Below are 16,181 nucleotides of genomic sequence, written 5' to 3' on the forward strand. Positions count from 1 at the left end.
GCAGGACCTGATCTGCACATGTGGAGATTTATATAATTATCAACTTGATATAAATCTCTGAGACAAGCCCTATATTAGGACATATCAGCATATTAGAACATTAGGACAAAAGGTTAATATATGCAGTGAAAATTCTGCCATATTTACACCTGCACACTTGTAATCCCAGATCACAGTAAGTTATAATAAGTCACTTTAAGTAGTGCTACATTTTGTGCCGGCCTGAACTATGCTACTTATTACTCTGATAATATTTGTTGACATACAGTAGATACAACATCAAGTTTACAAACAAGTCCATTTTGTGGAATGATCTTGCATTTTATAAAATGAATAGCAATGCACATGCTCCTTAGCCAAGGACACTCATCATCATGGTTTGGATCTTTACATACAGTATACCAGTGGCATCTTCACTTGTGGCTGAAAAGGCATAATGGAGTAGTAAAAGGGTGTTTGCAAATAGGCTAAATTGAATGAAGGTGTGACGTGGACATATAGGAAAAATTCCAGACAGTGCTGAGTTGTGCAAACTTGCCCAAACTACTGTACACAGCTATTGCTAGTGTGCATAGATGATGGCTATATGAACAAGCATACAGTATAGATAAGGACAGTGCAGTCATGAACTGTAAACTGTGTGCACCTTAGCATACAGGCAAATTCTACATTTAGTTCATTGTACTCAATGCAAGGATGACTGGAGTTTGCTTGCATGTAATTTTGAATCAGTCCCATGGTAAGATTGTAAAATCTTGTTGTACAATCATGTACTCCAACCAATAGTTATCTCACTACCTTATACGTGAGCAGCATTTCACTGAGGAAAAGGTGATAACAGACAAGCAAACTAAAGATCAAAAACTAACAGTATCCCAGCTTAGATACAGTCTTCATATTTTGTGTTTGTAAACTTTTTGTATTTTATCCTGCTTTTACTCATGTTAAACTCATTTCTCTTGGGCAAAAAAAGATTAAAATAAAATTGAAAGCTTTAGATGCAGACTGAGTAAAGGGAATTAAAAATCATTACATTCCTTCACACTTATAAGAGAAATGGGTATTCCAATTTGTAAGATTGAAGATCTCCTAAAGTGAAGAAATGGTCAAATAATTTTAAATCAATCTGCACTGCGCAAGCCGAAAAGCTCATATCATTTCCAATCTGAAGCAGCCATAAAAAAGAGTGAAGTACAGCAATAAAATTAAATCACTATATGCTGGATAAAATCACGTGGTAATATTGCTGAAGAGATTATGTCATGAATTTACCTGCACTTCTGAACTTTTTCAGACATTAAAATAGTCAGCATTACATATATAACACACTTCTATATTTATCTTCAACTCAAACACACTTTCGTTGAATTTTAAAATTATAAAACAAAATTAAAATAATTGATAAAAATTATCAATAAACTGCAATAAACTAATAATGTAGCAATGTAGTTCATTGTGGATAGACCAAACATCTACACTCTGTAAGCAAGATCTTTGGTCTATCTGTGTCAAAAGTCTCTTTTACCATAAGGAAAAACAATAGGTATCCTCTCTGAACACTGGATAATAATATTTTTGCAAATTGTATCAGGTTCCATGTACCTTAATGTTATGGAATATTGGAAGGTTCATAGAAACATCAATAAAGTCCACCTACTGGGTTAATAACAATTTATTCTCGTCCACAATTAATAAGAGAGTCTGGCAGATAGAGCTGCCGCAGTAGGCTGGGTGTTGGTACTCATAAAAATAATTACACAGAAGGATTGTAAATTGCAGCATGTGCATAACAAACATTGTAGAGACAAGTTTATCCTAAGCATAATACACAAGCTAGAAGTATTAAAAAAAAAATGCATTTTTAAGTGGGTCTCTGCCTTTGTTCTGCCTTTGATTCTAAGTTTGTTAGCAGATAAATCAATATTTATTCAGTGATTTGTGTGGCATAAAACAAACATTTCTATATAGATTTTAATCTTTTTTTAGTGTATTGTGAAGTGCTAAATTGCCCTGTTACATTTTTTGACACTTAGGCATTCTTTCTTGTATAGCTTCCTTGTGTGAATCGAGTTTTAATGTTCTCCAGAAAACATTTCAAAGTCTGAATCACTCGAGCAGTTTTTTCACATTAAAAGGAACTGTCCTATGGGAAAATCCTGCACAAGTGCTGGCATATGTTGGCTCTTTGCCAACAAGAAGTGTTAAAGGCTGTTGGTGTTCTTACTTGCCTGTGATTTGCAGATAGGAATTAAAAATGCAAATGTAACACAATAAAATGCAGCAGCAAATGTACACAGCAGGGATGATTCTGTAAAATAAATGACTTACACGTTGTGCAATGGATCTTTCGGAATTTAAATACAAGTTTACATAGATTAAAAAAGTTTACATAGATTAAAAAAGTTTACATAGATTACAAAAAAAATCTATATTTTTCTTACTTTACTATTTTTACCCATTGCATAAAGTGATGTGATTTTTCTTGTAGTTGGTTGAATAATAAAGCTCATTCCACCATATGAAAACCAATATATTGGACTCCACAACTCCCCCTCCCATCTAGCAGCTGGAGTAAAGGAATACATAAAATTTTGCAGCACAGTGCCATTAGATTAAAAAATAAAAATCTTGGGCGCAAATATTTTGTCTTTTTTTTCTGCTAGTTATACCACATCAAAATAATAATTTTCTAGATTTGCAATTTTTCTATGATTGGATTAGGTTAAGTACATCTTATTAAAATGTAACCAACATGATTTTATTTAAAAAAATTATATATATATATATATATATATATATATATATATATATACAGGTTGAGTATCCCTTATCCAAAATTCAAAATCACACATTTTTTATTCCCTTACTGAGATAATGACACATATAAATATATACACATAGTATATAATATATATGTAATTATCTCAGTGGGGACCTAAAAATGTGGGATTTTGAATTTTGGATAAGGGATACTCAACCTGTGTGTATATATATATATATATATATATATATATATATACATTTTTGCATAATGTTGATTTCTCCCCAAGCATGGGTACCCAATATATCAGATCACTGATCATTAGGACATCACAACATTGTGGCTTTGGTTTTCCTGGTAGCTGCTCCTCTCTGCATCAGCCAAATGTACATACGGAAGATGTAATCTGCAGCTGTAGGATGGGGGGTGCCTCTGGGCTGTCCAATCAGGTAGGCACTGGGGTTGGAGGGGGGATCAAAGAAATAGAGGGGCCGATTCAGACCTGATCGCTGCTGTGCATTTTCTCACAGCGGGCGTTCAAGTCTAAACTGCACATGCGTATGCACCGCAATGCGCAGGCACGACAGTCCACAATGCCGGGGAGCACCGGGCAGCGACGGGATGTTGCGAAAAATCCCATTGCACCTGCGAACACAAGGAGATTGATCGGAAGAGGGCATTTGTGGGTGGCAACTGATCGTTTTTGATGAGTGTCTGGAAAAACGCAGGTGGGATCAGGCATTTTGAGGGAGGGTGTCTGACGTCAGCACTGGAAGAGTAAGTCCTGGGCTGTGCAGAGACTGCACAAAATTAGTTTGTGCAGTCTCTCAAACACATCCGAACGCACCCATACACAGAGATTTCCCCCTCCCCATGTAGGCAGCGACTACCTGATCGCTGGGCAGCAAAAAATGAAGCCCAGCGATCAGGTCTGAATTACCCCCAGAGTGCTGAGATTTGCAGCAGAGAATTGCAGCTGCTAAAAGATTATTTTCCAGCAGCTTCACAGTGGGCTTTCTTACTGGTTTGTACCCATGTGATGTTACCACACCATGCAAGTGGTTAATCATTTTGGCTATAAAGACTACTTTATGATAACATGTTCGTTGTCAAAAACATTTATAAAGCAGCAATGTGAAAACTATTTTTTTGTTTTGGATACTTGTAGGTGATGGATTAATGATATATTACACTTGGAACCTGAAAATTAGTCTAGTTACCCCGTGTGTTGCGCAACTATGTCACAGGGCTGTTCTATAGTTCCCGTAGCCAGGTGGAGTGTCTCTCCAAAACACAACAAACAAAATCATAGACAAGAAAGAATTATGGCTACAGGTACCACCAGGCGCCTAAATCAGTTGTAATTAGCAGTACATTCAATAATAGGGAACATGCAAATTATACAACCCTTTAGTTGATGCAGGTATGTTCAATCCTCAAACTTTTTGCACCTCCTTCTCACCAAATAGGTCACAGAGAGACCAGCACATAGAAGAGAGAAGAGGAGGGCCGCATGTGTTGTATAGTCATTTATTAATACATACACACATTAAACAAACAAAACCGTTTAAAAGATGGTATAAATATGTCAGCTTGCAGAGAGGAAAATGCGAGACAATTACCAGAGCGTCTGAGAACCCGCAAAAAGTTCTCAGACAAGTTCTTAAAATCCCAGAAACTGCCCGGGTTGGAAGCTGGAAAGGTCACTGGTACTTGAGACCGCAGGACACCCTCCGGACACTGGCCACAGATGAACTCGCCAACGCGTTTCAACTCCTCCTTCCTGGAGTCTTTCTCAGCTTCCAGCCCGGGCGGTTTTCTGGGATTTTAAGAACTTGTCTGAGAACTTTTTGCGGGTCTTCTGTAACGGTGAATTCCAGTGTTGGCAATTTTATATTTTCAGCAGTAATCTGAAAGTAAAAGTGGTTTAAGTTGGAATTGTCTTTGGGCCCTCCAACCCACTTTTTTTGTTGAATATTAAAAACTAGGACATGAACAATTTAACTAACCAAGCACTTCAGCAACAGTGACTGCCACTTTTGTGGCTGAAGTACTTGCTTTGTTTGGGCCCCCACACATGAATTCTTTGTAAGGACTACCTCCGATCACTAACGAGGAGGTTGATGATGAGGGTGTACACATAATTGTGTAAATTATGACATAATGACATAACATGAAAGAGGTGCCTAGATGACTAATGTCTCTATCTCTACTAACTTTGGGCACACAAATGGAACAGATGCCTTCAAAAACATTGTCAAGATTTGGGTGAAAATAATCCCACACCAAAGTGGTGGCTTTTTGGTCTTATGTCCAGGCAATCACTTTCTTTTTATCACAATCAAGATTTGTATCCCCTAGTATCTGACCTACCCAAACAACATCATCATCATACTCACCCTTTGTGTCAAATACAAGTAGACACATATCCCCCTCATCCTGTGCCACTTTCAAACAAGCATCCTACATTTATATTATGTCCTTGTCACCATCTTTACTTGCACTGCTCCCCACATATGCAGATGATGCAGAAATGGAAGGCATCAAAATAGGCTTGTCTATAAAGACAGTGTGATTAATGTCAGACTCAAACATAGCTAATGTGGACACTCCTATACTCTCCACAGGGATGTGTGATGGTTCTAAATACACCATTTGTTGTACTGCCTTAGTGGTTTTCATTTATTTGACACCTCTTCTAGACTCTGAGTAAGAAGGGCTTACATTGCCATGGAAGGAAAAAGAAGATACCTTACTGACAGTTGCAAAATCACTCCTTGCCACTTCTGTGGTGAATGGCATGTTGTCAATTTTGTTTTTCTATGTTCCCTTTCTTAGAGGTTTTTTTTCTTTACCTCTGTAAAATATTGTTTATTTTATTTAAGATGACCTAATTTAAACCTTCTATGCCCTTGGACATCAGCTTCAATAGATCACGTTGAAGGACTAATATCATGATCATGACTGGTGGCTCTGGCAGCAGCAGCAATGTTAGTATTAGGTTGCTGCTCCGGGTGTACTATGTTATGCCGGCGGACTGGCTCCTGGCGGCCAGCATACCAGTGCCAGAATCCCGACCATCGGCATACCGACAGCTGGCCGAGCGCAAATGAGCCCCTTGTGGCTCACTGCACTCGCCACACTGCAGGCAGCGTGGCGAGTGCAGCAAGCCCTCAAGGAGCTCATTTGCACTCGCCCAGCTGTCTATTATCCCTCCAGCGGGGTCATGGACCTCCAAGAGGGTGAATAGCTGTTGGTATGCCGGCGGTCGGGATTCCGGCACCGGTATGCTGGTCATCGGGAGCCCGGCTGCCAGCAAACTGAAGACCACCCGCTGCTCCTGCTCTTCTCTCAACTGATTGTTATTTGTGTCGACGAACACACAACAAGCATTGGAACAATGTATATATTTTTTACTATTTTTTTACAAATGACAGCTCACACTGCAGGATATCACAGTGCTTAAATTTATGTGAACAAATGCAGTGTAGTACAATACACAGAAGAAGTAGAGCAACAATAGAACAATATATTTTTTGACTGCTTTTTTCACATAAGACCTTTACTTGCACAAAATGTGTAGAAAAGTTCACAGAAGGGCAGTCATATAGCTCCATGTTTTATGAAACTTCTGATTCTTAGCTACAGGCTCAAAGCCATCCCCAGGTGCATGAACCACCAGCTTGGGCGGCGCAGCTCACAACTGTTATGACACAACTGTCTGAGGAGCTGGAAGCCTCTCGTAAGGACAGAGACATTTCCAGATCTCAGAAGACTGCACCCTGACCAGAACCCTAACCGGTCTGGGCTCGTGCCCTAGCAAGATTGGTGGAGGAGCTCACTAAAACCATGGCCCTGTCTGCTTCTGGGATAACATCACTGTAGGTCTCTTAAAAGAGTCCATTATCCTCAGTACTGCATTCCCTTTTCTGTCTCGCATCAAGAGGGAAAATGTCAGAGTTCTGTTAGTGGCTCCAGATTGGCCACACAGAACTTGGTATTACAGCCTTCACCTGCTACTGTAGATGATCCGTGGCCTCTAACAATGTAAGAGTATCTTCTACAACAGGGACCTTTTATCTATCCAGACTTAAGGCAGGTATGTTTGACGGCATGGCTGTTGAAAGGGCAATCCTAAATACAGAGGGGTATTCTATCAGCCGTTATCCCTACCAAGCTTCAGGCCTGAAAGGAAGTTATTTCCATACACTACCACCACACCTGGAAGCCTGACATGTGGCATGTGACTTGGTGTGAATGGTCTGGATCATCTCCTACTACCTTCAAGATGTCCAGACTCCTACTTTTCTTGCAGCCAGGTTTCTCAGCAGACCTACATCTCGGATCCTTGAAGATTCAGGTTTCTGCCTTGTCCATTTTCTTCCAAAGAAATTGGCTTTGATTCCAGATGTTCAGGCTTGATTCCAGATGTTCAGAGGGTTGTCTGTTCGCAACTATCCTTTGTTCCTCCCACGGCTCCATGGGACCAGGGTATTGTCCTTTCATTCTTACAGTCTCCTCTGTTTTAACCATTGGAGACAGTGGAGTTGAAATTTCTCTCATAGAAAAACAGAAACACAGAATTTGACTGCAGATAAGAACCACTTTGCCCATCTAGTCTGCCCTTTTTTAACCATATTTTTATCTCAAAACTTATTTGATCCTTATTTCTTTGTAAGGATATCCTTATGTCTATCCCATGCATGTTTAAATTGCTCTACTGTCTTATCCTCTACCACCTCTGATGGGAGGCTATTCCACTTGTCCACTACCCTTTCTGTGAAGTAATTTTTCCTCATATTTCTCATGAAACTTACCCCTCCTGTCTCAGTGTATGTCCTCGTGTCCTATTGCTTCTCTTCATATGGAGAATGTTTCCCTCCTGGACTCTGTTAAAACCCTTGATATATTTGAAAGTTTCTATCATGTCCCCCCTTTCCCTTCTTTGCTCCAAACTAAACATATTGAGATTTTTTAGTCTTTCTGGGTATGTTTTGTGATGTAGGCCATGCACCATTTTAGTTGCCCTTCTTTGTACAGTCTCTAATGTATTAATATCCTTTTGAAGATATGGCCTCTAGAATTGAACACAGTATTCTAGATGAGGCCGTACCAATGACATATACAGTGGCATTATTATTTCTTTCTTTCTGCTGCTGATTCCTCTCCCAATGCAGCCAAGCATCTGACTAGCCTTCCTCATTGCTTTGTTACATTGCTTACCTGCCTTTAAGTCACCTGAATCCCTGAATCACCTGAATCCTAGATCCCTTTCCTTCTCAGTAGTTTTCAGTATAGTGACATTAATACTATATTTAGCCTTTGGAGTTTTGAGACCGATTAAACTGTAATTGCCACACACTTGACCATTCCTCTAGTCTACCTAGATACTCAGTCATTTGTTTTACCCCACCTGGTGTGTCTACCCTGTTGCAATGTCACCAATAAAGATATTAAAAAGCACTGGTCCAAGTACAGATTTCTGGGGTACTCCACTGGTATAATTTTCCTTCTGTGAATGCACTCCATTTACCAGAACTCTGTTTTCTATCCTTCAACCAAGATCTTATCCATTCAATAATCCTAGTATCCAATCCCAAGCTTCCAAGTTTATTTAGCAGTCTGCGATGTGGAACAGTGTCAAAAGCCATTCTAAAGTCTAGATAAACTATATCCATGGCTCTACCTTTGTCCATCGCTTTAGTCACACAGTCAAAAAAGGCAATAAAATTTGTTTGACATGATCTGCCCCTAGTGAATCCATGCTGTTTGGGATCCTGTACATTGCTGGATTTGAGATATTCTAAATTGCTGTATTTGAGATAATCTACAAATACTGTAAGGATATAGTTCTCCTCGCCCTGGCTACAATGAGGAAGGTGTCGGAGCTCCGAGCTTTGTCCTGACAACCTCTATATTTGGTCTTCCATGTGGATAGGGCCAAACTCTATATGAAGATGTCATTCCTTCCTAAGGTGGTCTCTGCTTTTCACACAAACCAACCTATTGTGGTACTAGTTCTGCCAGAAGTCTCACCTGCTTCCAGATCACTGGACGGTGCTCCCAGTATCTATGTGAATAGTACCGCTTCTCTACGTAAATCTGACTCCCTGTTTGTCCTGTATGATGCCACTCATCCTGGTTGGCCGGCGTGAATGCAAAAGTGTGCACGTTGGATATGTCTGTCCATCAGACGGGACTATGTGGCCTCCTCTAGGGTGCCTCCGGTTTCCATTACAGTGAATTCCACTCAATTGGTGGGTCCCTCGTGCGCGGCTGCCAGCAGGGTTTCCATGGATCAACTTTTCTGGGTGGCCACTCGGTTGGGTCAGAATACTTTTATATTGTTTAACTGGTTTGACACGTCCATGGACTCTGCCTTGCAATTTGGCTGTGCTGTCTTGCAGGGTTCTGAGTGCTCTCCGGCCCATGATGGGAGCTCTGAGACATCCCCACTGTCATGGATAGCTCCAGTGTCCCTTAGTGGATGATGGAGAAAACAGGATTTTGGTACTTACTGATAAATCCATTTCTCTGATTGCACAGGGGGCAATGGACACCTGCCCTGTAATGTTTCCTTCCTGCCATGGTTGTGGTCATTATATGTCATGACTGTTTTCTATTCTTGTTTTACTGTTTTCTACAGTTCTGCATCTGTTGTGTGTACTTGTTTTCACCTCCTCATCTGAAGTTTTGTTCTTCCATCTCTCCTCAGGCACGGTTTCCTAAGACTGGTTTGTAGGAGGAATATAGAGGGGAGAAGCTAGTCACACTTTCTAAATTTAAAGTACCAGCTCGCAGTTAGCATGCATCTACACCCAATTGTCATGAATAACACCAGTGTACCCTTGGGGAATCAGAGATTTATTGGTACTGTAAGTAACAAAATTCTGTTTTTTTTAATTAAATGAATAACGGGTGTGCATAAAATAGTAAAAAGTTACCATATAACAAATTTTAAAAACTATAAGGTTAATACATTTTTTTTATTAAACAGTATTATTTATCCTTTTACATTCATGTCACTCATATTCTATATTAAGTTTTACCATAAACAAAAATAAATAACAAGGTTTTAAATACTTGAATTTGTCTATAATAGGTAAGCTCCAGTAATTTACAGTAATTCACAACTGGTCTTCCATATCTGAGGATTCAACTACCTTAAAGCCCAGCTCAGCATATCATTTAAATGTCAATAGTGCCATGAAAGACAATAGAGTCATAATTAAAAGTTTGGAACCAACTGTTACTTGCATTCCTTGGCAGAGCTAATCTTATCAAAATGATCTAATTTCCATTATTGATTTATCCCTTCCTATTCTTCTCAACCAAAAGGATGTAACCTAATTAACTCTTTATATCAGAAATGTATTTAGAGGTGATGATACACTTGATTTAGCATTAGGAAGTTAAACTAACCTAAGAGTAATGGATGAATCAACTTTCCTAACATCACTGATTACATCCCCATAGTAATTCTACACTATTTTGTGATTGAATGAATACTATTTACACCTGCATAATTTTGTTGATTACCTTAATCATTGATTCCCAAATGAGGTTCTCAAGGCACCCCATCTATCCAATGTTTAAGGATATCCATACTTAGGCACAGGTGATTTAATTAGTACCTCAGTTTCAGGGGCACTTTAGGAGAGGAGGATGCCCGTGTGCAGCCTCCTCTATCCTCTCTGCTGGCAGTGCTGTAGAGTCTGATCACTACATGGCTGAGACTCTTATGCACATGCACAGATCTCAAGGAAAAAGTGCAGCAGACGTTTTTACAGTGATTTCTCAGCTGAGCATGCGCAAGATGCAGTAAAAATGGGTGCTGCACCATTTTCACAGTAATTTCAACCCGGCTGCTGCCGTCGGCGCGAGACTACAGATGGATAAGTATTCAAGAAATGGGTGCAGCATGTGCCGGACTCAGGGGCCTGTATGCAGTGGCGTATTTACTACTAGCAAGCCAAATCAGCTGCTTAGGGCCTGGCAGGTCTCACGGGGACTGCTGGCAGGCCCAAATCTTGGTGGACTGCAAGTTTCACCAAAAATGCCTGAGCACTGTGCTGGCTGAATACTCATGTCATGTGAGTAGACAGCAGCAAGGTGCCATCTCCAGCGCTCACCTCAGCCTGCTGTGTTTCATCAGTCAGTGTGTTGTGTCGTGCGTGTGACCTGTCATGACTTCACATGCATGGAGAGAGGAACTGTCCCAGGATGCGATCCAGTGAAGAGGGTGCAGGCTGGTGAGTGCTTCGGGTGCAGCGCTTTCCTACACTGACTAGGCGGGGTTGGGTTAATGTGTGGTGGCATACCCTGACCAGCATTGGCATACACTGGACGCAGTGGCATACCGCAGTGGCATACACTGGATGGTTTTTTTTGGGTTGAGTAGCACGGTTGCATTCTCTGACAGGGGAGGGGGGGTGAGTAGCAGGACAGCATACACTGACTAGAGTTGGTCTGAATCTGAGAATACAATTGCAGTATTGTATTATGTTGCTTTTAGCCTACAAGTCCATCTATATACTTAGTAGTGATGAGCACCGGAAATTTTTCGGGTTTTGTGTTTTGGTTTTGGGTTCGGTTCCGCGGCCGTGTTTTGGGTTCGAACGCGTTTTGGCAAAACCTCACCGAATTTTTTTTGTCGGATTCGGTTGTGTTTTGGATTCGGGTGTTTTTTTCAAAAAACCCTAAAAAACAGCTTAAATCATAGAATTTGGGGGTCATTTTGATCCCAAAGTATTATTAACCTCAATAACCATAATTTCCACTCATTTTCAGTCTATTTTGAACACCTCACACCTCACAATATTATTTTTAGTCCTAAAATTTGCACCGAGGTCGCTGGATGGCTAAGCTAAGCGACCCAAGTGGCCGACACAAACACCTGGCCCATCTAGGAGTGGCACTGCAGTGTCACGCAGGATGGCCCTTCCAAAAAACACTCCCCAAACAGCACATGACACAAAGAAAAAAAGAGGCGCAATGAGGTAGCTGTGTGAGTAAGCTAAGCGACCCTAGTGGCCGACACAAACACCTGGCCCATCTAGGAGTGGCACTGCAGTGTCACGCAGGATGGTCCTTTCAAAAAACACTCCCCAAACAGCACATGACGCAAAGAAAACAAGAGGCGCAATGAGGTAGCTGTGTGAGTAAGCTAAGCGACCCTAGTGGCCGACACAAACACCTGGCCCATCTAGGAGTGGCACTGCAGTGTCACGCAGGATGGCCCTTCCAAAAAACACTCCCCAAACAGCACATGACGCAAAGAAAAAAAGAGGCGCAATGAGGTAGCTGTGTGAGTAAGCTAAGCGACCCTAGTGGCCGACACAAACACCTGGCCCATCTAGGAGTGGCACTGCAGTGTCACGCAGGATGGCCCTTCCAAAAAACACTCCCCAAACAGCACATGACGCAAAGAAAAAAAGAGGCGCAATGAGGTAGCTGTGTGAGTAAGCTAAGCGACCCTAGTGGCCGACACAAACACCTGGCCCATCTAGGAGTGGCACTGCAGTGTCACGCAGGATGGCCCTTCCAAAAAACACTCCCCAAACAGCACATGACGCAAAGAAAAAAAGAGGCGCAATGAGGTAGCTGTGTGAGTAAGCTAAGCAACCCTAGTGGCCGACACAAACACCTGGCCCATCTAGGAGTGGCACTGCAGTGTCACGCAGGATGGCCCTTCCAAAAAACACCCCCAAACAGCACATGACGCAAAGAAAAATGAAAGAAAAAAGAGGTGCAAGATGGAATTGTCCTTGGGCCCTCCCACCCACCCTTATGTTGTATAAACAGGACATGCACACTTTAACCAACCAATCATTTCAGTGACAGGGTCTGCCACATGACTGTGACTGAAATGACGGGTTGGTTTGGACCCCCACCAAAAAAGAAGCAATTAATCTCTCCTTGCACAAACTGGCTCTACAGAGGCAAGATGTCCACCTCATCATCATCCTCCGATATATCACCGTGTACATCCCCCTCCTCACAGATTATCAATTCGTCCCCACTGGAATCCACCATCTCATCTCCCTGTGTACTTTGTGGAGGCAATTGCTGCTGGTCAATGTCTCCACGGAGGAATTGATTATAATTCATTTTAATGAACATCATCTTCTCCACATTTTCTGGATGTAACCTCGTACGCCGATTGCTGACAAGGTGAGCGGCGGCACTAAACACTCTTTCGGAGTACACACTTGTGGGAGGGCAACTTAGGTAGAATAAAGCCAGTTTGTGCAAGGGCCTCCAAATTGCCTCTTTTTCCTGCCAGTATAAGTACGGACTGTCTGACGTGCCTACTTGGATGCGGTCACTCATATAATCCTCCACCATTCTTTCAATGGGGAGAGAATCATATGCAGTGACAGTAGACGACATGTCCGTAATCGTTGTCAGGTCCTTCAGTCCGGACCAGATGTCAGCATCAGCAGTCGCTCCAGACTGCCCTGCATCACCGCCAGCGGGTGGGCTCGGAATTCTGAGCCTTTTCCTCGCACCCCCAGTTGCGGGAGATTGTGAAGGAGGAGATGTTGACAGGTCGCGTTCCGCTTGACTTGACAATTTTGTCACCAGCAGTTCTTTGAACCCCAGCAGACTTGTGTCTGCCGGAAAGAGAGATCCAAGGTAGGTTTTAAATCTAGGATCGAGCACGGTGGCCAAAATGTAGTGCTCTGATTTCAACAGATTGACCACCCGTGAATCCTTGTTAAGCGAATTAAGGGCTCCATCCACAAGTCCCACATGCCTAGCGGAATCGCTCTGTGTTAGCTCCTCCTTCAATGTCTCCAGCTTCTTCTGCAAAAGCCTGATTAGGGGAATGACCTGACTCAGGCTGGCAGTGTCTGAACTGACTTCACGTGTGGCAAGTTCAAAAGGTTGCAGAACCTTGCACAACGTTGAAATCATTCTCCACTGCGCTTGATACAGGTGCATTCCACCTCCTATATCGTGCTCAGTTGTATAGGCTTGAATGGCCTTTTGCTGCTCCTCCAACCTCTGAAGCATATAGAGGGTTGAATTCCACCTCGTTACCACTTCTTGCTTCAGATGATGGCAGGGCAGGTTCAGGCGTTTTTGGTGGTGCTCCAGTCTTCTGTACGTGGTGCCTGTACGCCGAAAGTGTCCCGCAATTCTTCTGGCCACCGACAGCATCTCTTGCACGCCCCTCTCGTTTTTTAAATAATTCTGCACCACCAAATTCAAGGTATGTGCAAAACATGGGACGTGCTGGAATTTGCCCAGATTTAATGCACACACAATATTGCTGGCGTTGTCCGATGCCACAAATCCACAGGAGAGTCCAATTGGGGTAAGCCATTCTGCGATGATCTTCCTCAGTTGCCGTAAGAGGTTTTTAGCTGTGTGCGTATTCTGGAAAGCGGTGATACAAAGCGTAGCCTGCCTAGGAAAGAGTTGGCATTTGCGAGATGCTGCTACTGGTGCCGCCGCTGCTGTTCTTGCGGCGGGAGTCCATACATCTACCCAGTGGGCTGTCACAGTCATATAGTCCTGAGCCTGCCCTGCTCCACTTGTCCACATGTTCGTGGTTAAGTGGACATTGGGTACAACTGCATTTTTTAGGACACTGGTGAGTCTTTTTCTGAGGTCTGTGTACATTTTCGGTATCGCCTGCCTAGAGAAATGGAACCTAGATGGTATTTGGTACCGGGGACACAGTACCTCCAACAAGTCTCTAGTTGCCTCTGCAGTAATGATGGATACCAGAACCACGTTTCTCACCGCCCAGGATGCCAAGGCCTCAGTTATCTGCTTTGCAGCAGGATGACTGCTGTGATATTTCATCTTCCTCGCAAAGGACTGTTGGACAGTCAATTGCTTGGTGGAAGTAGTAAAAGTGGTCTTACGAGTACGACTTCCCCTCTGGGATGACCATCGACTCCCAGCAGTAACAACAGCAGCGCCAGCAGCAGTAGGCGTTACACGCAAGGATGCATCGGAGGAATCCCAGGCAGGAGAGGATTCGTCATAATTGCCAGTGACATGGCCTGCAGGACTATTGGCATTCCTGGGGAAGGAGGAAATTGACACTGAGGGAGTTGGTGGGGTGGTTTGCGTGAGCTTGGTTACAAGAGGAAGGGATTTACTGGTCAGTGGACTGCTTCCGCTGTCGCCCAAAGTTTTTGAACTTGTCACTGACTTATGATGAATGCGCTGCAGGTGACGTATAAGGGAGGATGTTCCGAGGTGGTTAACGTCCTTACCCCTACTTATTACAGCTTGACAAAGGCAACACACGGCTTGACAAATGTTGTCCGCATTTCTGTTGAAATACTTCCACACCGAAGAGCTGATTTTTTTGGTATTTTCACCAGGCATGTCAATGGCCCTATTCCTCCCACGGACAACAGGTGTCTCCCCGGGTGCCTGACTTAAACAAACCACCTCACCATCAGAATCCTCCTGGTCAATTTCCTCCTCAGCGCCAGCAACACCCATATCCTCCTCATCCTGGTGTACTTCAACACTGACATCTTCAATCTGACTATCAGGAACTGGACTGCGGGTGCTCCTTCCAGCACTTGCAGGGGGCGTGCAAATGGTGGAAGGCGCATGCTCTTCACGTCCAGTGTTGGGAAGGTCAGGCATCGCAAACGACACAATTGGACTCTCCTTGTGGATTTGTGATTTCGAAGAACGCACAGTTCTTTGCTGTGCTTTTGCCAGCTTGAGTCTTTTCATTTTTCTAGCGAGAGGCTGAGTGCTTCCATCCTCATGTGAAGCTGAACCACTAGCCATGAACATAGGCCAGGGCCTCAGCCGTTCCTTGCCACTCCATGTGGTAAATGGCATATTGGCAAGTTTACGCTTCTCCTCCGACAATTTTATTTTAGATTTTTGAGTCCTTTTTTTACTGATATTTGGTGTTTTGGATTTTACATGCTCTGTACTATGACATTGGGCATCGGCCTTGGCAGACGACGTTGCTGGCATTTCATCGTCTCGGCCATGACTAGTGGCAGCAGCTTCAGCACGAGGTGGAAGTCGATCTTGATCTTTCCCTATTTTTGGAACCTCAACATTTTTGTTCTCCATATTTTAATAGGCACAACTAAAAGGCACCTCAGGTAAACAATGGAGATGGATGGATACTAGTATACTTATGGATGGACGAGCGACTGCCGACACAGAGGTAGCTACAGCCGTGGACTACCGTACTGCGTCTGCTGCTAATATAGACTGGATGATAATGATATAAAATATATATATATATCACTACTGCAGCCGGACAGGTATATATTATATAATGACGGACCTGCTGGACACTGTCAGCACTGCAGACTCCTAAAGTAAGCTACTAGTATCAAGAAGATAGAAAAAAAAAAAAACACCACAGGTAGGTGGTATACAATTATGGATGGACGAGCGACTGCCGACACAGAGGTAG

The sequence above is a fragment of the Pseudophryne corroboree genome, chromosome 5, assembly GCF_028390025.1.
Source record: "Pseudophryne corroboree isolate aPseCor3 chromosome 5, aPseCor3.hap2, whole genome shotgun sequence".
NCBI lineage: Eukaryota > Metazoa > Chordata > Amphibia > Anura > Myobatrachidae > Pseudophryne > Pseudophryne corroboree.